The following is a 26,869-nucleotide window of genomic DNA, read 5'->3' as shown; positions in this document are numbered from 1 at the left end:
GATTCCTATACTGGATTGACCTGTGGAATCTTCTTCTAAAGCACTCTCTCCCCCGCATGAAACTCCAACCACTGATGATACTTTGAGTGATGTGATTGACAGAATTGGGAGACTCAATCTTGATTGAGTCCCAACTCAATCAACCGAGCAGCCTGGACCATATCAGTCCCCAAAGTGGCTGACAAAGACACTTGAAAGTGTTCATCTTGATGAGGTTGGAAAGACAGGAACAAGAAATTCAACCCGACAAATTGGAGGTGATGTAGATGACTTTGATTCACCTGTTGATATGGATGTTTCTTATGATTGTGAATTGAATTTGTCTATAGATTTTGAACCAACTTCCTTCAAATAAGTTGCTTCTCATGATGAATGGAAAGAAGTGATGCAAAAGGAGTATGATGCCTTGATAAAGAATGGCACTTGGAAGCTAGTTGATCCTCCATTGGGAACCAAACCAATTGGCTACAAGTGGGTCTACAATAACAAGTATAAAGATGATGGCTTAATTGACAAGCACAAATCTAGGCTTGTGGCAAAAGGTTTTTCATAGAAGGAAGGGGTCGATTATGAAGAGACTTGTCCCCCACAAAAAAATGGGCTACCATCCGGACACTCTTCGCCCTAGCAGCTCAAAACATTGGAAAGTCCATCAAATGGATGTAAAAATTGCTTTCTTGAATGGAGATCTAAAAGAGAATGTTTTTTATGTCCTATCCTGAAGGATTTGTTATGAAAGGACATGAACATAAAGTATGCAAACTTGTGAAAGCCTTGTATGGCCTCAAACAAGCACCGTGAGCCTAGTATGAAAAATTAACTGGGGATCTTCTAAAACTCAATTTCAAACATTGTGATCTTGATGATGCAACTTTGTTTATCAAGAAAGTTGGAAAAATAGTTGTATATCTTGTGGTATATGTAGATGATCTTTTGATGACAAGGAACGATGAGAGCTACATTGCATCCATAAAGAAGGAATTGAGGAAAGGTTTTGAAATGACTGATTTGGGATATGTTCATTACTATCTTGGTATTGAAGTAACTCAACATCCAAAGTCCATATTCCTTTCTCAAAATAAGTACATTGGAGATCTGTTGAACAAGTTTCGCATGGATGAATGCAATCCTTTAACTACTCTAATGGAACAAAACTTAAAGCTCACATCCATTGGAGGAATATAATTTGAGGATGCAACAAAGTATAGACAACTTATAGGAAGTCTCAACTACCTGACTACTACCAGACCAAAAATTTCGTTTGTTGTTGGAATCCTCTCCAGGAATATGCAAAAGCCTTGTGAGGGACATTGGTCTGCTGCAAAAAGTGTTCTAAAGTACTTGAAGGGAACTCAAGACTTTGGACTCAAGTATACACAGGGGGGCGACTTCAGCTTGATTGGATACTCCGATTCAGACTTTGACGGAGACAAAGAAACTGGGGTATCTACTCCTGGTTATGCTATGAGTCTTGGATCAGGAACTATCTCTTGGAGATCACGCAAACAATCAGTTCCAACAGATTCCACAACAGAGGTAGAATATGTGGCAGCAGCTGAGGCAACAAAAGAAATTGTGTGGCTCAGGAAAATTTTGGAAGATTTGCAGGTAAAACAAATACATTCGAATCCACTCATGATTGACAATACCTCTTTCATAAAGTTGGCCAAGAACCCAAATTTCCATGATTGAACGAAGCACATCAATACAAAATACCATATGATTCGACATCATGTTGAGGCTAAAACAATCCATCTTCGCCATTGTTCCACTAATGAGCAGATTGCAAACTTCTTCACCTAAGCGCTTGGAAGAGAAAAAATTGAAAGATTCCAAATGATGCTTGGACTTACCAACATCCATTCAGATTAAGGGGGGGCATGTTGACACCTAATCATAGGGATTGGGTGAACAATTGTAAATAGTGTAAATAATTAATAAGAGAAAATGAAGAGTCATCGGGAGATGAAACTCAAGGGTCACTCCCACATGTATATAACTATGAACAACCCAAATGAATAAATAGATTCTCATTTGAGGAGTTACCTCCTGGCCTCGTAGAATGATCTGATTCGTCGGTACATTTGTGCCCACTCGTTGGTGTTGCCACAATTATGGCTAAGTCTCTTTCCATATTGATCGAAGGATGAGCTTCCTTTGCTAAAGGTTGAGATGGTTCAATACAAGGTTGAGCTAAGTTTGAAAGTGCATATTTAACAATAGGTGAATTTTGTTTATGTGAGTTATCCTGCTCGTGAGTCGTGGTGGTATTAGATCCTTTGGTTCCTTGTGGATCTTGTTATTCACGGTTCTTTTTTTAGCATCCATGTGTGAATAAGGTCCTTGTGAATAGGGTCAGGTATTCTAAAGGTGACAAGATTGTTGATAAGTCATGTAGTGAAAAGCAATGATTTCATAATCTACTAGCTATGAATAAACCTTGTCTCTCCATTTGAGAAGGATTTTCTCCGACAATCCTTTACTGAGATCCACTTCAACACATATGCGAACAAATGTGGGGATTCCTTTTGAAATTATATCAGAGATTATTTTGATGAAGCAACCTAATAAGTTTCCCACATCTTTTAAGATATTTAGGTGTGTTATATGGATGGCTAGATTGGGGAGCCTTACCCATACTGGAGTTGCTAGAGATGACATAGAGAAGGGATTAAAATCTCAAAACCAAGGTTGAAAGGAGAGGTTAGACCGGCCCCAAAACCAAGGTCCTTGATCAAAAACCTTTTGTTGATCCTCTACCTTATTAAAGAGCACAACAAAGAATCATTTTGAATAAAAATGAAATACAATGTTCTAGGACCAATTCTGGTGTACCCACTCCTAAGGAGCTGATGTTGAGGGCCAAAGACCATTGAAATGATAAATAATTTCTTATTGTTCATAATCTGCAGCTATTAATCTAATAAAAATGTTTTCCACTTCAAGAGAAGGGGTTTCTGTTGCCCGCTCCACCACGAATGCTAGTCCAGAGATATCTTTAGGGTTTGGAGGTGGAGGTCTTAGTTGTAGAACATCCTTAAAGGATTTGGGTTGGGATGAGGAGGATGCACCCCAACCTTTGGCTCCACCTCTCACTCTTGATACCATATAAATCATGGCATCCTTGACTATGGCATACTCATTGAAAGATTTATGATCATGAAGTTGTCGACCTCCATATAATAGCCAAAAATTTCCATAAGGGATTCTTACCGACTCATGTATCTTGGTTGCGAGTGAGGAAACAGGATCTATAGCTTTGATCTGCAGACAAAAGGAACCTCCTGAGATCAGTTTCACAAAGTTCATAAGATTCACCAAAACTGAGGTAAACCCCTCATCCTAAGAAAAGAAAGAACTTCACAGAACTGGGAGCCTTGAGATCTGAGATTACCTCAAGGCCGGTGAAGGGTTCATGAAATTGGAATCATTTGCTAGTGTCAAAGCTTCTCTCTCGTTTATGAAATCCATGCTCACGGCTTCTAAAATCTTAACTCAAAATGTTCGATTCAGACTTCAAGCCCAACTTGGTGAAATACTTTGCTTGTTGCAACTGATCTAGCAAATCATCTATCCTGGGTAGGGGCTATATGTTCTTGAGCGTGATTTTATTCAGTGCACTGTAATCTATACACATCCTCCAAGTCCCATCCTTATTTGGCACAATGATGATGGGTGACCCACATGGTGATGTACTCGATCGAATGACACCCTACTCCAACAATTGCTACAACTATTTATTCACCTCACTTGCTTCTATAACAAATCGCATGTACAACCAAATATTTGGCAATGGGGAGTCTGGCAATAGCTGGATCCCATGCTCCACTTCTCTCTTAGGTGGTAACCCTTTAGGCTCTCGGAACACATCCTTGTATGCTTGTAGCAACTCCTCCAATTGTTGTTTATGTTTCTTAGTACACCCCTTTAGGGATGTCTTGCCTCTTATTGAATCCTCTCCATACTTAATTTCTCTTAAAAAATATAAAACATACTTCTTGCTAGAACTGATCAATTTCTTGGCTTGGTTGGAACTTACCAGTGAAATTTTCAACTTACCTTTGTGCGCTTGGATGATGAATGGTTTTCAATCCTTGATGAGTCGGTACTGGTTAGCTCTCCTCATGAATATTGCATCATGCATGTACATATATGGACTCCCAAACACGACTCCAAATACATCAGTGGGAACCACGTCCAAATCTACTTCATAAATAAAATCAACATTGATAGCAAATCTAATTTTGCATTGTTTTGTTACCTTCAGCTCTGCATCCTTATGTACCCATCCCATTAGATATGGGTTTGTATGATCACGAACTTCAAGCCCCAAATTCTTAACCAGTTTGCTGCAATGAGATTCACTTGCGATCCTGAGTCAAGCAAAGCATCAATCTTCGTCTTCTTGACCTGTATCATTACATGGAAGAGTTTGATCATTTCTTTCTCTTCATGTTGCTGAAAGCTACTAAGATTCACCTCCTTCTGCATTGATGTACATATGATCTTCTCATCCATGTCCGAGTTGCTTTCAAATTGGTTGCTTGAATTAGAGGCCATGAGATTCTTCTTCTTATTATCTCTCTTCTTGTTCTTCGGGTTTAGCTTTGGATGCAACTTCCAACACTTCTCCTGTATGGTCATTAATGTTGCAGTGGTTGCTAGGATCTTTTCACTAGTGTGTTATGGTTGTCGTCTTTTTATCTTTTCCCCTTTTTTGCTTCTCCTTCCCCTCCTTAGAAGCTTCTTATTGCTCCTTCTACTTCGATCCACTTGATTGTGCTCTTTTCAGGCCTATGTTCTCCAGGTACTATGCCTGTACACAAGCCTCATCCACCGATTTGGGCTTGAGCAGTGTTACTTTCTCACGCAGATGGAGGTGCAGACCCCCCAAATACTTGAGGAGTAAATTTGGGTTCTTTGGAGAGATACACAACATTATAGCCATCTTTATGAATTATGTGGTGTACTCCTGCATGCTTTGGCCCAGCTTTTGCCTGAAGTAATGCCACTGGATCCACTGGTCTTCCACATAGCTGTTTGGTAATTTAATTGAGTTTAAATTACTGCATAAATTATCGACTAGGGCTTGTAAAATGATGAAGTGTATGTGCACCAATTGTGATAGGATTCTTGTCCTGGTTGAAGACGGCTCCGAGGATGAACCCTAGCTTTGCCGCCTCCATGCCCTCGGCCGCCATTGGATCTTTCATCGCTCCTGCTGCGGATGGACTCGAGGAACTCATGCACAGGTCAAGGGTTTTTTCCCTCTCCGCAGACATGCAAGATGCTCAGACCAAGAAGGCCGGTGCGGCAAACACGAATGCTTGCGCGGATCTCTCTGCAGAGAGCTCTGGGGTAGCACGGCCTCAGCCCCCTGCTTCCACAATGCGCCTATGGAGCCATCCTCAGATTGCCGGCACAGCAGCCAACAACGTTCAAGCAGAACCCTACGCAGCTTATCCTCTGATCTTGGCTGTTGGGAAGGAAAGGCCTGCACCGATTGGTTGTAAGCCTCTTCTGCCCATGAGGCAAATCCAGGAAACGAAAACCAATCATCACGCATGCCACTTCTCTACACAGATCTGCAGGGGAAAGAGGCATACGGACTTTTCCTCCTCACTCCAGATACAAATCAAGCTCATTACAGGCAAATCTATGCTACAATGGGTAAGCCAGACGGATCTAGTGCAGAATCTCAAGCATACACTGAGCATCAAATTGGGGATCCCCTCTGCAGCTCAAAGGCTTCTCCACGAAGGTAAACAACTTGAGGATCCCTATCCTATTTCTTTTTACGGCATTAAGAAAGATGCATCCATTATTTTAACCCTTCGCTTGAGGGGAGGAGCTGCCGGAGAGTCATCCTCAGCTAAGGCTTTTTCATATAAAGATGCAGTCCATGCTAAGAATCCTGAAAAGACAGATCCACTAGTTCAGGCTCCACCCAAGCCTTTTCTGGTTGACAAATCGAAAGAGGTCCCCTCTGTTGAGATCTCTTACCCTGACCTGGCAGACGACACCAAACAATTTGCTGAAAAGGCCATCATCTGCAGATTCAATGGGCTCTGGCCACACTCAAAGGATCTTTATGACTAGATCAAGGACAACTGGACTCACCACTGCAAGATTTACTTCTGTGCAAAGGGATATTTTATAGTGCTGTTCGACAATCTCGAGAACTACGAAGAGGCCTTAGAAGAAGGCCCTTGGTTCATGGGTTCGGAAGGCCTCTTCTTAACCCCATGGTTCCCAGACTTTGATCTAGCTTCTGCAGTTATCACTAAAGCCCCTGTCTGGATCAAACTTCCAAATCTCCCAATTCACCTGTGGCGCACAAAGGTCTACAGGCAAATAGGCAACACTTTGGGTTGTTTCTTAATGGGAGATTACAAGAGGGAATGGCAAGGTCTCTACACATATGCCAGAATTTGTGTGGAGCTAGATTTAAGCAAGGGATTGCTAGAACAAATCAATCTCAAGATCAAAGACACTGTTTGGACTCAGCTTCTAGACTATGAAAACACTGCCTTTCGGTGTCGCCATTGTCACCTAACAGGGCACCTACAGAACTCCTGCCCAGCGCTGACAGCAAGATCGAAAAAGGGATTCTCTGCAAAAACCAAACCCAAGCGTTGGGCTCCCTGCCCTCCACCGCCAACTAGGAGCTCCAGCTCCCCAGGGTCAAAGGACGGGGAAAGCGATTCAGATCCGGATCAGGCGCCTCAGCCGATGGATCCTCCCATGGATACTATGGGACACACCCAGGACATAGCAATCTCCCAGAAACGTGGCCATGAGACCTCCTCCGAATCAGAAAAGGAATTCCCGATGACAGAGAATTCCAGTCTTCAAGTTGTCTTAGCTCATCCTCCCCAGGATGGCTGGACAAAAGTCAACAAAAAGAAAGGGAAAAAACAATGTGTTGTAGTTTCTACCCCTATGGGGTAAAGGTCAGTTAGTATGTCTGTGATTTCAAGTAGCTATGAGTTTGAATCTTTTCTCCGGGACCGAGGTTGATGGATACATCATTTCCGGTCTACCGGTCTCTTGCTTCTCCTGATTGTACTATATTTTCTACTTAATAGAATTAGTCTTTATCGATAAAAAAAAAATTGTGATAGGATTCTTTATTATGTGAGTAAGTTGTCAAATTAATTAGGATGTTTTCATGCACATGGTTCAGCCAAGAAATTATCACTCTTGAAAGAAAGGAAAATATCACACTAACAAAAATAGAACTAAATTGAAGTGCAAAAGTAAATAGAAAAAACAAACTAAATTCTTTTTACATTTGCAGAAAAGAAAACTAACCTAGATTGCAAAAATAAAACATCATACGAGCACAATTAAATTTACTTCACATTGATAAAAATAAAACTATATAGAAATAAAAGATCACACTGTCAAATATGAATCACACTCATAAAGCTTTGAAAGAATTATAATTCTAATTGTAATCAAATGATTCTACTCTTCATGTGCACAATATATCCCTACTCGATTTATTTCCTATGAAATGATTAAGTCTATAAAAGAAATCTATAGAAAAAATTGTCACAAAACTTTGTTCTGACTGTCATAGGTATTCTCTGAAAGTCAAAATTGAAAGATTAGCAACAATAAACTAGTGCTACAAAAACTAAAATGTAAAACTGAAATGCTAACTAAAAACAAAATAAGACCTTACAGCGCTCAGGGGGCCCTCATGTGAGTTGAAGGTAAGCAACAATTAATCAAGGATTAAACATGCATCAATGTGATACGTGGAGGAGTAATCAAGCTTTGATTTTATAAATGCAAAGAGTGTTTTCAAAACAATAACTGGTATGTCTTGTCATGCTGAGAGGTAGGTTTTATAACCTCCTTCAATAAACTGTTTAGAGATTTTTATTTCTATCCTACTCGACATGAATCCTAAAAATGACATAAGATAATTCAAAATAATCGTTCTTCGTGATTTGCTATCAGAGAAGCAAATCATGAGGCAAAATATCAGCTTTGTCCTTGTCATCGATCTTGCCGCTCGCCTGATTCGCCTTGAGCTCCTTTTCCGCCTGGGTTGACTTCCACATTGACCTGCTCATATGGTACCCTTATCATCCTGTTGGACCATGAAGATAGGTGGGTATCGTTATACCAATTGTCAACTACCTGTCCATATATTTCACTCCTCAACTGGTATCTCAGAACCTACAGATTCTTCAAGTAAGCTGCAAAATCGATCATTAGCTGCAAAGTTGGTGCAATCTGGTAGCTCATGTAAATATTAAGTCAAATAGTAAGGAAACAATGAAATCATGAATAAAATATGATTAGGTACTTGCATTTTCCAATAACCTTGCGAACATATACCTTATTGGGGTTATTATGATAAAAAAGGAATAAAATGGAGTGTATGGAGTTTGGGGAAGGTGTAAAAAAGAAACAATTTTGGTCTTCAACATTCCCCCACACATAAGATATTGCATGTCCTTGTATAAAAATTATCTACAAATATAGCTCTGTAGAAAATATACCTGTAGGTTAACCCGATAATGCAATATAGATCAAAGCAAAATATTATAACCTACTTCTACTATCAAATTTTGCTTTGCGGAAGCTTAAAGATCGAGTTGAACTATATAACCACAAGAAGAAGAATAAATGCACAACACACATGAAAATACTTTGGGGAAGCCTCAGCTAAAAACCCCACTATCTATATTATCATAGAAGGTGGAAATACATAGGAATTATACAAAGCCTTAGCTCTCACAGCTATCCAACTCTCAGTACAATCCTCACAGATGCTCACAAGCAATCCTGGCTTCTCACAAGCCTTCCTCTCTTCCCTCCAAGCTCCTATTTCCTTGCACTATTCCTAGTGGATGATTCTCCTTCAACCAAGTGGAAAAAATCGATTTACCAAGTGGATGATCTCCTGATCTCACACACTGTCAGAACTGCGCGATCCTCAAGGAATTGATTCCTTCTGCATGCATGAGTTTCTTTATAGGAAAACACATGCAATTGATAGTACACTATCCTTGTCTTTAATCTCAACTGGGTCTTTCTCAAAATATACATGCATGAGTTTCTGATGATGGAATCTTCAGTTAATTGGAGTACACTAGTTGAGTGCATGCATGCATCAACTGACTATTAACTCACCATTAGTTCCTCAAACAGTTTGGAACTAATTTAACTGGACTTAACTCAGTAAACTGAGTTAACTAATTACAACTCAAATATAACACAATATTATCTCCTTAATTTAAGGCTTATCTCCTTAATTTAAGGGATAACTGTTACATGACTGTTGTTATCACTGAAAAGTCTGTTGCCAAAAAAAAATTTAGCCTAGCTTAAAGTCAGGGTGTTTTCGCAGCGCATAAATCCGTTAGCAGTTTCGCAACGCCATCTGTTTTAGTGATTTCGTAGCGAAAACAATGACCTTGCACTGGCTGCGCTGCGAAATTGGGAAATGACAAATATTTAAAGTGAATTGATGGAAACACTGCAGGAAACGAGGTTTGTCAAGCTGTTATATGTGGGCTTGTACTCCATTGAAGGGGAACATTCCAGTGGTAATTTTGCTTTGCGCTCACAGCTGTTGTGGCAGGTTCTCATGATCACCAACGAAGGTCCATCAAAACTCTGTTTCATACTCAAGTCTCAAAACCGTGGTCCTTTTTGAAATCAATGCTTGATCAGAATCGATTATGAGAAGGCTTCTGTTCGTCGACTTATTCCAAGTTATCATTGCCTTGTGTCAGTTGAAGGGTTTTACGAGTGGAAAAAGGATGGAGCGAAGAAGCAACCATTCTATATACATTTTCAAGATAAATGAACAAAGGATTTCCACTGTTAATGACATGTTCGCGTACAGAGAAGGATTTTAATGAATGTTTGACTCAGTGAAAGGAATCTGGGCTGCAGTTTGATGGTACAGTCTGTGTTTTATCATCTCGTTCAGCACAAGAGGAGCTGATTGAAAGATGTTTTTCGTTTTGCAATGGGAAACTCAATATGTTGATTAATAATGTCGGTACAAATATGAGGATTTCTCATTTCTTATGTCTACCAACTTTGAATCAGCTTATCATATATCTCAGCTGTCACATCCTCTACTAAAAGCATCAAAAAGGGGAAGCATTGTTTTCATTTCATCGGTTGTTGGTGTTGTAGCTATTCTCTGGTACCATATATGCAGCCAGCAAAGGAGCAATGAGCCAACTCACAAAAAATCTTGCATGTGAGTGGACAAGTGACAACATACGTGTTAGCTGTGTGGCACCATGGCATACCAAGACATCACTCGTGGAGAAGCTCTTGGAAGACAAAGAGTTTGTGTTACTTGATCGTACTCCTTTAAAGCGTCTTGCTGAGCCTCATGAAGTTTCATCCCTCGTAGCTTTTCTTTGCCTACCTGCAGCTCTTTATGACACATGGCAAGTTTCTGAAGGAGGAATATTCTTCACATTTACTATTTTGACTACACGTTCCTCTAAGGCATTGGCGTGGCTTCATGATTGAAAGCCTGTTATATTGGGGACAGAGGGCGAAATTGATGCTTGGTGGAATGAGCACGTTTACCCTGAAAAATGCGGGTTGCCTGGAATATGTGAGATTTTTACAGAGTTAGTTCGCCAAACAAGGAAATTCCAAGGGCGCAGAGGATCTTTCGAGTATGAGCATGTATCAGAGCAGGACAGTCTACGAAAGGATTGTTGTGTCCCGGTACCAGCATTCAAGAGGAGCCATGAAGGACCCCATGTTCATACAACTAATGAAGTTGTTGTACATTATTGTGAGACAAGATGTCATTCTTGTGGCTAATTTTGCCGACTTCTGATCGATCACCCTGGTTCGCATAACACAGTGCATGGCAATATGAGAAATGCTAAATTCATTTCAGAATCAGAGGAGATTGATATTGTTGACAGAAAGTATGCATGGGGAAAACGGGATTGGCAGAAATGTGCAATATACATTGCAAAAATAAAATAAAAAACAAGGCAGGGGCCACATTCGTTTGGACCGTGCCCAGAAAACTGCACCAGCAAGTTTTGATGCAACTACTGCAATCTGGAAAATGTTGGTGGTGAATTTGAATGCATTGCCTCCTTAGAGGGCCATGAGAATGAAGTCAAAAGTGTTTCTTGGAGCGCGTCTGGTATGCTACTTGCCACATGTGGTCGTGATAAGTCTGTCTAGATTTGGGATTTTCAACCAGGGAATGAGTTTGAGTGTGTTTCAGTACTGCAAGGTCATACACAGGATGTCAAGATGGTCCAGTGGCACCCTAATCGTGACATTTTGGTCTCTGCTAGTTATGATAATTCTATCAAGGTTTGGGCAGAGGATGGAGATGGTGATGACTGGGCATGCACGCAAACATTGGGAAATTCTGACAATGGCACATTACAACTGTATGATGTGAACCGAATGCACTCAACTGTTCTTCCTTCCAGATATGGTGCAGGCAGCAGCAGTAGAAACCCTGCCACTTACACATATGAAGAGTTTGAGAAATTAACATCTGTCCATATTAATGCAACAGATAATTATTTCCTTGCTAGTGGATATTCAAAACATGTTGCTCTGTATGATGTGTGCAGTGGAAAACGGTTACAAGTTTTCGAAGATCTCCACCGTGAACATATAAATGTGGTAAAGTTTGCTCATCATTCCCCATACTTGTTTGCGACTTCATCATTTGATCAGGAAATCAAAACGTGGGACTTACGACAAAAGCCTACATATCCTTTGTATACAACGACCAGCTTAAGAGGGAATGTGATGGTGTGCTTTTCTCGTGATGATCATTATATCCTTTCCTCAGCTGTGGATAATGAGGTCAAGCAACACTTAGCTGTGGATGGAAGGCTACATATGAAATTTGACATTGCTCCTACAGGAAGTGCTCAGAACTATACTCGGGCATATTATATGAATGGGAGGGATTACATTATTAGTGGGAGTTGTGAGAAAAAAGTTGTTCGTATATGCTGTGTTCAGACATGATCTTGGCAAACATGGCCATGGACTGAGTAAGAGCACAGGAAATGTTGGTGGCAGACTTGCTTGCGGGGTTGTCGGTCTTCAAGGATGAATATGAGCAGTTGGTTATTTATAAGCTGGCTTTTTTCAAGTATGAATAGTTCAAATGGTGAACCGTGAAGCCTAGCAAACAACAGCTATTGTGATACTGTGAGCGGGAGTTGAGGAAGAGAAACACCTGTCCATCAATACAACCTACATCACATCAGAAACATGGCAGCATTCCATACCTGGGGTTATTAAAAGAGCTGGGACATGTTGCTGAACTTTCGAAGGATGGAAGGAGACAGGGATCTTAAAAATAGGTGTCTTGATCCTGATGATAAATGATCCATCAGCGCTAACAGGTATCCGAAGTCAGTGTTCCTTGCATCTGTAGCTTAATCATCTCAGCCTAACTGAAGGAGGACAACTGTCAAGGATTCAAGAAGAATCATGTTACGAGGAGAATGGAATTAGTGTTTTAGTTTGATTAGGATTTTGTGTAATTACAGCTCAGCGCTTTTGTAATTAATGAATTAGTTAAATAGCATATAGGAGTAGTTAATAGAGCCTTTGAGCTCGCTCTAGAGAGGGAAGAATGTATTCCTATAAATAGATCAGACTAGAATGTAATAAGGGTCGGATGTTTTTAGAAAAGACTGTTTTGGTTTATGTGAAGCAGATTACAGTAATAGAAAAACAGCTGTTGTTTCTTCTCAAGATTCTCAATAGATCATATTGTTCAAATGTATGGTGGTATATTCTCTTAGTGTTCTTTTTACAGTATTGTTACAACATAATCACTCAGAATTCATGTTTAATGCTCTGACTTCCTGTATGCTTGGCAAGCTGTGGTTTTGTAAAGTATGTTTGAACATCTGATGTAAAGAGCCTTGACTTCCATGAAAAGACAGTGCTTTTGTTTACTGAAATGTATGAGACTCCATAAGCCCAATGGGAAGCAATTCTGTCCAGCCAGCTTATTTTTCATGTGTCTTGTAAGAGTTAGCCATCTTGTTCAATATCAATAACCTATGAGAGAGCCCTCTCAGACTAAGGAGGCTAAGCCTTAGTTAAGAGCCTGGTTTGAAATAGTTTCATGAAATCTTGCTAGGTAGCAGCCCTTAGTACATGATTTTGTGATAACATTTTGGTGCGTCTGCCGGGAGACTGAAGATTACTCACTCCCGTAATTTTAAGATTGAATTTCTGAAGGTAGCAGGAGTTCAAAGAGGTTTTTCGAGGCTGCAAATCTACCTTGGCGACTCCATTGTTGAAGAATTCAAAGTTCATACATTCATGGTGATTCCACTGGAGTTATGAAGGACCCAGAAGCTGCCATTCTTAGTTCAAGGTATGCATGCATAGATTTCTCAGGAATTCATGGTTTCCCAAATCATTTTCCCAAGGATGCATATTTTCTAAGGAATGGTCCAAAATTCAACGGAGAAGATTTGAGTTTAACCTTGAGGCATATATCAGATTTTTGTGAATTTTCAGAGCTTCTTAGGGTTAAACATGAAGATGTTTGCATTAGGTTATTCTATGATTCACTTCTAGGGAAATGTAAACAATGGATTGAAAGCGTTCCTCCTAAATCCATTAAGTCATTTGAAGACTTTTGGCTTATGTTCTTGGAGGAATGGATAGATAGGTCAGAGGTGGAGGTAAACTCTCCTTCAGTTGAGGGTTTCAAACAATGGAATAATGATCGTAGTAGTGGAGAAACAGTTGAAAATTTTTCTTTGTCTTTGTCCTCGTATCTAAAATCCCTTGATTGCAAGACAGAAGATAGGATGAGATTTTTGGATGAATTTGCTGAAGACCTTGAAAAAGAAATTGAAGGTGTAGAAGGACAAATTCAGGCATATAGTTTTCATAACCATGATCATTATTTTCAGCAGCTTTTTATGACAGAACATAAGGAGAGAGTATTGTTTCCTTTCTCTTTTACACTTGAGGAAATGCACACTGCTGTTGAAGGTCAGCTTGCACAGCCGGAAAGTTACAAGAGAAATCAAGCTGATCATGTATTCTGGGATCCTATAGCTGATTACATGGAAGAGTTTTACTCTCCAGTGTTTCAGTTTTCCTATAAAGATCAGAGGCAGTTTCAGTGGCAGCAGTCATCACACTGTCAGATTGGCTCTGAACTCCAATGCGGTCAAAGAAATCAAATATCAGATAAAGCAGAGGATTGGCTACATTGGAAATTTCATATTGATTGAGCAGAAGGAAATTGAAATTGTTAGGGTAGGTAGGTATAGGTAAATGCAAATAAGCTCAAGGTCAACTGAGCATTTTTCATTAGAAATAGTTTTCCTTCTCCTAAAGTCATGCTTGTCAAGCAAATTTCTGTTTGTCAAATAAATTCTATAAGGCACTGGAACTGCAGGTTCTTAGTGCACCACAAGGGCACACTATCCCAAGTGGAGCCGCTGTTATCACTGAAAAGTCTGTTGCCAAAAATTTTTTTAGCCTAGCTTAAAGTCAGGGTGTTTTCGCAGCGCATAAATCCGTTAGCAGTTTCGCAGCGCCATCTGTTTTAGTGATTTCGTAGCGAAAACACTGACCTTGCACTGGCTGCGCTGCGAAATTGGGAAATGACAGATATTTAAAGTGAATTGATGGAAACACTGCAGGAAACGAGGTTTGTCAAGCTGTTATATGTGGGCTTGTACTCCATTGAAGGGGAACATTCCAGTGGTAATTTTGCTTTGCGCTCACAGCTGTTGTGGCAGGTTCTCATGATCACCAACGAAGGTCCATCAAAACTCTGTTTCATACTCAAGTCTCAAAACCGTGGTCCTTTCTGAAATCAATGCTTGATCAGAATCGGTTATGAGAAGGCTTCTGTTCGTCGACTTATTCCAAGTTATCATTGCCTTGTGTCAGTTGAAGGGTTTTACGAGTGGAAAAAGGATGGAGCGAAGAAGCAACCATTCTATATACATTTTCAAGATAAATGAACAAAGGATTTCCACTGTTAATGACATGTTCGCGTACAGAGAAGGATTTTAATGAATGTTTGACTCAGTGAAAGGAATCTGGGCTGCAGTTTGATGGTACAGTCCGTGTTTTATCATCTCGTTCAGCACAAGAGGAGCTGATTGAAAGATGTTTTTCGTTTTTCAATGGGAAACTCAATATGTTGATTAATAATGTCGGTACAAATATGAGGATTTCTCATTTCTTATGTCTACCAACTTTGAATCAGCTTATCATATATCTCAGTTGTCACATCCTCTACTAAAAGCATCAAAAAGGGGAAGCATTGTTTTCATTTCATCGGTTGTTGGTGTTGTAGCTATTCTCTGGTACCATATATGCAGCCAGCAAAGGAGCAATGAGCCAACTCACAAAAAATCTTGCATGTGAGTGGAAAAGTGACAACATACGTGTTAACTGTGTGGCACCATGGCATACCAAGACATCACTCGTGGAGAAGCTCTTGGAAGACAAAGAGTTTGTGTTACTTGATCGTACTCCTTTAAAGCGTCTTGCTGAGCCTCATGAAGTTTCATCCCTCGTAGCTTTTCTTTGCCTACCTGCAGCTCTTTATGACACATGGCAAGTTTCTGAAGGAGGAATATTCTTCACATTTACTATTTTGACTACACGTTCCTCTAAGGCGTTGGCGTGGCTTCATGATTGAATGCCTGTTATATTGGGGACAGAGGGCGAAATTGATGCTTGGTGGAATGAGCACGTTTACCCTGAAAAATGCGGGTTGCCTGGAATATGTGAGATTTTTACGGAGTTAGTTCGCCAAACAAGGAAATTCCAAGGGCGCAGAGGATCTTTCGAGTATGAGCATGTATCAGAGCAGGACAGTCTACGAAAGGATTGTTGTGTCCCGGTACCAGCATTCAAGAGGAGCCATGAAGGACCCCATGTTCATACAACTAATGAAGTTGTTGTACATTATTGTGAGACAAGATGTCATTCTTGTGGCTAATTTTGCCGACTTCTGATCGATCACCCTGGTTCGCATAACACAGTGCATGGCAATATGAGAAATGCTAAATTCATTTCAGAATCAGAGGAGATTGATATTGTTGACAGAAAGTATGCATGGGGAAAACGGGATTGGCAGAAATGTGCAATATACATTGCAAAAATAAAAAAAAAAACAAGGCAGGGGCCACATTCTTTTGGACCGTGCCCAGAAAACTGCACCAGCAAGTTTTGATGCAACTACTGCAATTTGGAAAATGTTGGTGGTGAATTTGAATGCATTGCCTCCTTAGAGGGCCATGAGAATGAAGTCAAAAGTGTTTCTTGGAGCGCGTCTGGTATGCTACTTGCCACATGTGGTCATGATAAGTCTGTCTGGATTTGGGATTTTCAACCAGGGAATGAGTTTGAGTGTGTTTCAGTACTGCAAGGTCATACACAGGATGTCAAGATGGTCCAGTGGCACCCTAATCGTGACATTTTGGTCTCTGCTAGTTATGATAATTCTATCAAGGTTTGGGCAGAGGATGGAGATGGTGATGACTGGGCATGCACGCAAACATTGGGAAATTCTGACAATGGCACATTACAACTGTATGATGTGAACCGAATGCGCTCAACTGTTCTTCCTTCCAGATATGGTGCAGGCAGCAGCAGTAGAAACCCTGCCACTTACACATATGAAGAGTTTGAGAAATTAACATCTGTCCATATTAATGCAACACATAATTATTTCCTTGCTAGTGGATATTCAAAACATGTTGCTCTGTATGATGTGTGCAGTGGAAAACGGTTACAAGTTTTCGTAGATCTCCACCGTGAACATATAAATGTGGTAAAGTTTGCTCATCATTCCCCATACTTGTTTGCGACTTCATCATTTGATCAGGAAATCAAAACGTGGGACTTACGACAAAAGCCTACATATCCTTTGTATACAACGACCAGCTTAAGAGGGAATGTGATGGTGTGCTTTTCTCGTGATGATCATTATATCCTTTCCTCAACTATGGATAATGAGGTCAAGCAACACTTAGCTGTGGATGGAAGGCTACATATGAAATTTGACATTGCTCCTACAGGAAGTGCTCAGAACTATACTCGGGCATATTATATGAATGGGAGGGATTACATTATTAGTGGGAGTTGTGAGAAAAAAGTTGTTCGTATATGCTGTGTTCAGACATGATCTTGGCAAAGATGGCCATGGAATGAGTAAGAGCACAGGAAATGTTGGTGGCAGACTTGCTTGCGGGGTTGTCGGTCTTCAAGGATGAATATGAGCAGTTGGTTATTTATAGGCTGGCTTTTTTCAAGTATGAATAGTTCAAATGGTGAACCGTGAAGCCTAGCAAACAACAGCTATTGTGATACTGTGAGCGGGAGTTGAGGAAGAGAAACACCTGTCCATCAATACAACCTACAGCACATCAGAAACATGGCAGCATTCCATACCTGGGGTTATTAAAAGAGCTGGGACATGTTGCTGAACTTTCGAAGGATGGAAGGAGACAGGGATCTTAAAAATAGGTGTCTTGATCCTGATGATAAATGATCCATCAGCGCTAACAGGTATCCAAAGTCAGTGTTCCTTGCATCTGTAGCTTAATCATCTCAGCCTAACTGAAGGAGGACAACTGTCAAGGATTCAAGAAGAATCATGTTACGAGGAGAATGGAATTAGTGTTTTAGTTTGATTAGGATTTTGTGTAATTACAGCTCAGCGCTTTTGTAATTAATGAATTAGTTAAATAGCATATAGGAGTAGTTAATAGAGCCTTTGAGCTCGCTCTAGAGAGGGAAGAATGTATTCCTATAAATAGATCAGACTAGAATGTAATAAGGGTTGGATGTTTTTAGAAAAGACTGTTTTGGTTTATGTGAAGCAGATTACAGTAATAGAAAAACAGCTGTTGTTTCTTCTCAAGATTCTCAATAGATCATATTGTTCAAATGTATGGTGGTATATTCTCTTAGTGTTCTTTTTACAGTATTGTTACAGCATAATCACTCAGAATTCATGTTTAATGCTCTGACTTCCTGTATGCTTGGCAAGCTGTGGTTTTGTAAAGTATGTTTGAACATCTGATGTAAAGAGCCTTGACTTCCATGAAAAGACAGTGCTTTGTTTACTGAAATGTATGAGACTCCATAAGCCCAATGGGAAGCAATTCTGTCCAGCCAGCTTATTTTTCATGTGTCTTGTAAGAGTTAGCCATCTTGTTCAATATCAATAACCTATGAGAGAGCCCTCTCAAACTAAGGAGGCTAAGCCTTAGTTAAGAGTCTGGTTTGAAATAGTTTCATGAAATCTTGCTAGGTAGCAGCCCTTAGTACCTAATTTTGTGATAACAACTGCAGAAAGACTTCTAATCTAATTAAGTCAAAATAACTTAATGAATTATTTCCCAGTAGCTGTTAAGACTAAATTTGATTTTAATTCATAATTGTAATTCAGGACAAATTAAAATTGGAATATTCTTGTTGTCACATTTCAACACTCCCTCTCAATAAGAAAGGGATTATCTGCCACCTCGATCGTGTCTCTATGGAACTTGAATTTACACTTTGACAATACCTTTGTCAAAATGTCAGCATCTTGCTCCTCTGTCAAAATATATTGCATCAACATGATCCTCCCATCATCAACAACTTGCTTTACCTTGTAAATCCAACGGGAGCTCACAACTGACTTTTTCTTCGGTCTCGGAACCACGTCCCAAACACTATTATGAACTATGGAGTCATACTCCTCCACCATAGCATCAACCCAAATTGGCTGCTGCACTGCTTCCTCAAGGGAAGATGGCTCGGTCCCAACACATTCCCCAACAAGGGACATGTATGCAGTGTACCTCTCAGGTGACCTCCTCTATCTGTGCTGAGAATATGGTGCTCCCACATTCTCTCTTGCATCTTGCAACAATTTTTCAGCTTCTCTTGTGCACTTCTGTCCATCTCTGGAAGAATCTACTTGAGTGTATGTCTCCACTCCTGGAACCTCTACATGTGGCTGCTCTGCACCAGTCTAAGGCTCCTCCTCCTTAGGAACCAATTCTTCCTCCACAGACTGTAGATGGAGCTCCCTCTCAAGGGAAACTCGCATGGCCTTCTGCTCATCAAACTTGAGATCTCTGCAAACCACTGTCCTCCGACTGGTAGGCAAGTACACCCTATAGTTGTGAGGTGTATCAATGTACCCCACAAGTATCCCCAACTCTGCTGTTAGCTCAAGCTTCTTCTGTGCATCCTTCATCCCACGACAATATACCGATGAGCCAAAGATCCTGAAGTGACCTACATCTGGTCTCTTATCCTGAGAAAGCTTTCTCTGGTGTCTTCATCCCAAGTATGCGATGCGGGCTTCTATTATGCAAATAGACTGTTGTGTTGCATGCCTCAGCTCACAAGTGAAGTGGTAGGACTTGGTCATGCAGCATTGCCCATGATGCCCCTACAATAGTTATGTTCTTCCTCTCGGCCACCCCATTCAGTTGTGGGTTATGAGGTGCTGTCAACTCTCATTTAATTCCTTCTGCTGCACAGAAGTCCTTAAACTCTTGAGTGACATATTCTCCACCGTTTTCGCTTCTCAAGGCCTTGATCTTCTTCCTTGACTCTTTCTCGACCAAAGCTTTGAACTCACAAAACTTTGTGAAAGTTTGGTACTTCTTCTGCATGAAATAAATCCAACGTTTACGAGAATAGTCATCAATGAAAATCACATAATACCTTTGCTTCGTTGTGGATGTCGTCAAGAATGATCCACACACATCAGTATGAACTCGCTCTAAGATAGCCTTTGCTCGACTGTCTCGATCATGAAAGGAAGACTTGGTGTACTTTCCCAAGGTACAACCTTTGCATGTGTCAACTTGCTCAAGTTTACCTTTGGGAAGTCCTGTAGATATCTGTTGCATTATCTTCAAAGCCGCATGATGCAAATGGTCCAACCGCCTGTGCCACAACTCGCCAATGTCTTGGCTTTGCACCAATTTTTCTTTCGTACTCAATACTAAACAATCATCTACCTCTAGTTTATAAATATTCTTCACTCGAATCCCTATCCTCTTGGTCTGACCTGTGGCGATGTGTCTTAGGAACACCCTTCCTTTACTGAAGACAACATCGTAGCCTTTGTCCTCCAACATTGCGACCGATACCAAGTTCTTCTTTAGTTTGGGCACATACCTCACATCTGTCAAGGTGAGAGGAGGTCCAAGTTCCCTCTGAAAAGAAACCGTGTCCACTCTTGAAACACTATACTTTCCGTCGTCACCCATCTCTATGTGCATCTCGAGGTGTTTCTCCTCCAAGGTACTGAATAAACTTTTATCACCAATCATGTGGAATGAGACTCCACTGTCAAGATACCAGACATAACCCATCATCGATGACACCATGCATGCGATGAGGGTAAAGTCCATTTCGAACTGATAGGCTAATGCATCAACTTTCAATCCATCTGAGGATCCCTTCATGGACTTCTTCGATGGCAATTAGTCGCATAATGTCTCATCTCGTGACAATTAAAGCATCTCACTTTAGACTTGTCACTCTTCTTCCCTCCATGAGAAGAATTCAATTTGGAACGAGAAGCCTTCCCCTTCCCTTTCCTTGCCTTACTTGCTAAGGCCAAATTTTCTTCATCATCATCCTTGGATGAAGAACCATCTTTTGTGCTCCTCTTGATCTCCTCCTGCATAAGATCTGACCACAATCGTTCCCAATCCAACAATTTCTCCCTTCCATTCATAGAGTCCTGGTAGCTATTCCAACTCTTTGGAAGGGAAAGGAGAGCGAGGCTCACCATATCATCATCGGTAGTATTTATTCCCACACTGCTAAGCTCATCTCTGCAGATGGTGAGCTTGTTCAGATATGTGGAAATAGTATTGCCCTTCTCCATCTTGATTCTTCGAAGCTTGTCCTTGATTGCCAATTTCCTCTGGTCGCTACTGTTCTGGTAGAGGTCCTTCAATGTCTTCCACATTGAATATGGAGTATCCTTCCCATGGAGACTCGAGACAATATGGTCTCGAACTCCCTCAAGGATGATCCGTCTCGTGTTATGCTCTTAACCTGCAAAAAGATACCCAAATACATAATATGCGAAGAAAGATACCCAAAACATAGGATAGTGAGAGACAACAACAAATATTTTATTATTCAGAAAGCAATGTTCACTAGCCTCTTCGAGGGGGCAACCTCCAATAGAGCAGAGCTCGATTCAAAAATAAGACACGATGCTCCTCGCAGGGAGTCTCTATCCTTTATATATGACTCATACATGCAATACCATGGATCAATACCATGGGTTTTATTAATACCATCTATCTAATACTACGGCCCATTTGCATCTAACTGTGGTCCCGTCATTAATTGCGGGTTAACCACTTACAATTATTAATATGGGCTTTATTGACTCTTGACTATGACTCGATCCCATTACATAAATAAGGGGGTTAGGGTGGGACCCTAACATCTCGCCTTCGCCACACACTTCTTCCACTCAGCCAACTCTTGTGCATTAGTTGAAGCTAGCTTTTCGATTTTTTGATCAATGAATTCCTTCAAGCCATTATCTTCTAATACAACCTCCATTCTATCTTTCCATGCTATGTAATTCGAGCTACCTTCCAAGTCATACTCGAGTCTCAAGCCATAGAACGCCATTGGCCAACCTTGAAGTATGATAAGAAATTAAGAATTCAATTTGCACCTGCAACCCCGAACTTCAAACTTCGAATTCTCTTCTCAGTATACTATTCATAGCTTCGATAAACTTGGCTCTGCTACCATGTAGAAAAATTCTCTACAAATCCAGCTCTGTAGAAAATTTGCTTGTAGGTTAACCCGATAATGCAATATAGATCAAAGCAAAATACTATAACCTACTTCTACTATCAAAGTTTACTTTGCGGAAGATTAAAGATCGAGTTGAACAATATAACCAGAAGAAGAAGAATCAATGCACAATACACACGAAAATACTTTGGGGAAAGCCTCAGCTAAAAACCCCACTATCTGTATTATCATACAAGGTGGAAATACATAGGAATTATACGAAGCCTTAGCTCTCACAGCTAGCCAACTCTTAGTACAATCCTCATAGATGCTCACAGGCAATCCTGGCTTCTCACAAGCCTTCCTCTCTGCCCTCCAAGCTCCTATTTCCTTGCGCTGTTCCTAGTGGATGATTCTCCTGATCTCACACACTGTCAGAACTATGCAATCCTCAAGGAATTGATTCCTTCTGCATGCATGAGTTTTCTTTATAGGAAAACACATGCAACTGATAGTACAATGTCCTTGTCTTTAATCTCAACTGGGTCTTTCTCAGAATAGACATGCATGAGTTTATGATGAGGGAATCTTTAGTTAACTGGAGTACACTAGTTGAGTGCATGCATGCATCAACTGACTGTTAACTCATCATTAGTTCCTCAAATAGTTTGGAACTAATTTAACTGGACTTAACTCAGTAAACTGAGTTAACTAATTACGACTCAAATATAACTCAATCTTATATCCTTAATTTAAGGCTTATCTCCTTAATTTAAGGGATAACTGTTGCATGACTGCAGAAAGACTTCTAACTTGAATTTCTCCAACTAATTAAGTCAAAATAACTTAATTAATTAATTCCAAGTAGCTGTTAAGACTAAATTCGATTTTAATTCACAATTTTAATTCAAGGACAAATTAAAATTGGAATATTCTTGTTGTCACATTTCAACAGTCCTCATACACAAAATTTCAAAATTTGTGATCCACTTTGTCACTGAGCTACCTCCAAGGCTTGAGCAAGAAAATCTAAATTGGTATTCTCTATTTTCTGATTTTGTTTTTGGTTGCCATCCTTGGTTTATTCATTAAAATCTTGCACTGTAAACTTTTGATTTTACCTTTAAGAAGTTTATTTTGAGCCTTTAGCTTCTTGTTTTCTTGTACCAGTGGCAAAGATGTAAGAGGATATTATCATTTTGAGTCCTTTGAATGTCATTTTGTACTTTCATTGCTTCATGTTCCCACTTCAGAAATTTGTTTAACACTTCTAATTCATAGATTTCTTGCTTAAGAACATTTTCAATTCTGGAATCTTTTGGAGGGATGAAGTGAATCTCTTCACTCTGAATTTCTTCTTGGTTTGAGGATAAATCAACAATTTTTCTTTGTGCCTTATGTTCAAGAGATTCTATATAATCATAGATCTCTTGTTGAATAGGGTCCCACCCTAACCCCCTTATTTATGTAGCTGGATCGAGTCATAGTTATAGTTAAGTAAGGAGTCAATAAAGCCCATATTAATAATTGTAAGTGGTTAACCCACAATTAATGACGAGACCACAATTAGTTGCAAATGGGCCATGGTATTAGATAGATGGTATTAATAAGAACCATGGTATTGATCTATGGTATTGCATGTATGAGTCATATATAAAGGATAGAGACTCCCTGCCAGGAGCATCGTGTCTTATTTTGTAATCGAGCTCTGATTTATTGGAGGTTGCCCCCTCGAAGAGGCAAGTGAACATTTCTTTCTGAATAATAAAATACTTGCTGTTGTTTCTCATTATTCTAAGTTCTGGGTATATTTCTTCGCATATTCTGTATTCTGGTATCGTCTTGCAGGTTAAGAGCATAACAAGTGGTATCAGAGCTCTTTCCAGGGCCGGTGGGATCTCCATTTCTTAGCAAAATTATTTTTTGGCTAGAGACGTGTTCCGGCGTCTTTAAACCACGGGATCTATCGTTGAGCGCATAAACCTGTGGATTTGGGGAGGCATGCACGCAGGAAATACAAGAGGTGGTCACGCTTGTTGGACTCCCTTGTAACCCCTGTGGGTACCCCTTCGAGTAGTAGCGCATTAGACATAACCACACACGAACTGTCTTCCAAGTACCCTCTGGGTATATCGGAAGCCCCCTAGCTCCTTTGAAACCTCGCCATAGATAAACCGTCGGCCGTCTTGCTGCTACAGTACACCAAGAACAACACTCGGAGAGATTACTCGCCCGTACGATAGGGTAGTAGGGTTGTACGGCTAAGGGTATGGTTGATCCTCCTTAGTTAGAGCCCTGAAACATTGGGCCGAGTACTACTGTCAGACCCTTATGTATATTGTGATCTGTAGCACCTGACACTCCTCGAGACCATAGTTCCCTTTTCTAACTTGGGATCACGCATAATCTCTGCCAGATCAGATCTCGCAAGGGGGTTTGCAGTAGCAGCAGACATCAGTCCCGCAGTTCTGAGTTAGCAGACTAGCCATTCCGATCTATTAGATCCATCAGATCCGCAGCAGCAATCTGTTCCACCGATCAGAGCTACCCGATCAACCATTCAGATCTCTCAGATCCACCAGATCTGAGTAGTTGTGTGGGGTTCCTATATCGGGGCGTGATTTCCGCAGGACTTTTGGCAGCATTGACATTTTGAGGATTCGACTACTGCAGTATTCCTAAGCAAGGAGTAAAACTCCTTTAGGAGTTTTCAAAAAAAAAGTCTGAGACCCTCCGAGGCGCTTATTGGTGATCTAGCCCATAAGAATCAGGACGACGAGCTGATCAAGGTGGTACCATTCAATTGTTAGCGAAAAAAATTCGGGGGGTCCCAAATTTCAAGTACATCGGATCGGTGCATGGTAGAAACTAGAGCTCAAGCTATGGCCAATGAGAAGATTGACAAACTTGAACAATCCTTGCAAGCCATCCAAGCTCAGCTTGACAAACTATCTGATGCACTCTCTAAGGGCAAGGAGGAAGCCCGCAAGGAGGCGTATATTGGCAATGGAAACAGTGAGGATGAGTCTAGCCACTCTCTTCACCTCTGGGGCACCCGCCAACAATCCCGTCTGCGATCTCCCAAGCTGGATATGCATAAATTTGATGGTTCTCACCCGGCCGCATGGGTAGCACAAATGGAGTAGTATTTCAATCTGAATAACATCTTAGATAATGAGACTCAGCTTATGGTGGGGAGCATGTACTTGGACAATGAAAGATGGCAATGGTGGGAATGGCATCAACATTGCAATGGAAGTTTTATGACTTGGGCCACCTTCAAAAAAGCTCTTACAGAGCGCTTTGACCAGGAATCTTCTTTTTTGGGTCATCTCACTAAGCTCTGACAGACTGGCACAGTGGATGAATATGTTACAACCTTTGAAGCCTTAGCTTTTGCGGATGGGGGAACAATGAAATGTGAAGGCCACTATGAAAATGTCAAACTTCAAATGGGGGATTATCAGTTGAAAGCCCACATGTTTGCCATACACATGGGAGGGTGCGACATTGTCCTCGGTGCTGAATGGATTCGCACTCTTGGGCCAATCACAATGGATTTCCAGGAGTTATATATGAGCTTTAAGCAGAACAACTCCACACATACCCTCCGTGGACTCCAGGTGGGAGCTCCCTCTATCATCAGCTCACATAGGATGGAAAAATTGCTAAAAAAGGGCCATCATGGAGTTATAGCTCAATTTAATGCCATCCAGGCCATCGAACCCAATTCTCTGCCGATTCATCCTGAGATGCAACAGATTTTAAATAACCATCTGCCAGTCTTTGACAAGCCTCATGAGCTTCCACCCTCGCGAGGGGAACATGATCATAACATCACCTTGGTTCCAGGGGCCCAACCACCAAATGTGCGCCCATACAGATATCTGTTCACCCAAAAGAATGAAATAGAAAAAATAATCAAGGAACTTTTGGAAGCAGGTGTCATTCGTCCCAGCATTAGTCCTTATTCATCACCGATGGTCATGGTTCTCAAGAAAGATGGGGAATAGCAGATGTGTCCAGACTTCAGGGCCCTCAATAAGTTGACAGTCAAAGATAAATTTCCCATCTCGGTTGTTGATGATTTGCTGGATGAACTCCATGGGGCTCAATTCTTCACTAAGTTGGATCTTCGCTCGGGCTACCACCAAATTCGCATGAAGGAAGTCGACATTTCAAAGACTGCTTTCAGAACTCATGAAGGCCATTATGAGTTCCTGGTCATGCCATTCGCTCTTTGTAATGCCCCATCTACTTTTCAGAGCCTTATGAACCACCTTCTCAAACCATATCTCAGGAAATTTGTCCTGGTCTTCTTCGATGACATCCTCATCTATAGTTGCACTTGGGCTGCACATCTTCAGCATGTAGATCTGCTCTTGCAACTGCTCCGCAAGCATAAATTATTTGTTAAGATGACCAAATGTTCTTTTGGCATGGAAGAAGTTGAGTATTTGGGCCACATTGTGGGGCGTGAAGGTGTCAAGGTGGACTCCAAAAAGATCCAGGCAATGTAGGATTGGCCTCAACCTAAGATCTTGAAGAGCCTGAGAGGATTTTTGGGTCTCACAGGCTATTATCACAAATTTGTCTGCAATTATGGTCGCATTGCGAAGCCCCTCATCCAACTCCTCGAGAAAAATTCATTCTTTTGGAATGATGATGCACAACAGGCATTTACAGCTCTCAAAAATGCCATGTGTTCCACTCCAGTCTTAGCACTACTGGATTTCACCAAATCCTTTGTCATTGAATGTGATGCTTCAGGTACGGGTATTGGGGCAGTCTTAATGCAGGAAGGTCGACCCTTGGCCTTCACAAGCCAACAACTAAGTGGGTGGAATCTGGGACAATCTACCTATGAGAAGGAAATGATGGCCATCTTACATGCAGTAGATACCTGGCGACCTTACTTACTGGGGCGACGTTTCCAAATCCGCACAGACCATCACAGTCTTAAATATTTTTTGGAGCAACGCCTATCCTCTCGACAACAAAATAAATGGTTTGCCAAAATGCTAGGATATGATTATGTGATCATTTATAAGAAAGGGCGCGAAAATAGTGTAGAAGATGCATTATCTCGCCAATTTGA

The 26,869-nt window shown here is 40.8% G+C and overlaps 2 pseudogenes; both read left to right on the top strand.

Moving 5' to 3' along the window:
• Window positions 1-13,991: 13,991 nt before the first annotated feature.
• On the top strand, window positions 13,992-15,682 carry LOC149243965 (tropinone reductase homolog At5g06060 pseudogene; annotated as a pseudogene).
• A 642-nt stretch (window positions 15,683-16,324) lies between these two features.
• On the top strand, window positions 16,325-17,173 carry LOC149243964 (protein DWD HYPERSENSITIVE TO UV-B 1 pseudogene; annotated as a pseudogene).
• The last annotated feature ends 9,696 nt before the right edge of the window (window positions 17,174-26,869 follow it).

The sequence above is a fragment of the Pinus tabuliformis genome, chromosome 8, assembly GCF_031772625.1.
Source record: "Pinus tabuliformis cultivar Carrire ecotype Pingquan chromosome 8, CPIR1, whole genome shotgun sequence".
Taxonomy (NCBI): domain Eukaryota; kingdom Viridiplantae; phylum Streptophyta; class Pinopsida; order Pinales; family Pinaceae; genus Pinus; species Pinus tabuliformis.
Note: the sequence above shows the minus strand (reverse complement) of the source record. Positions and strands in the feature narration are given on the sequence as shown.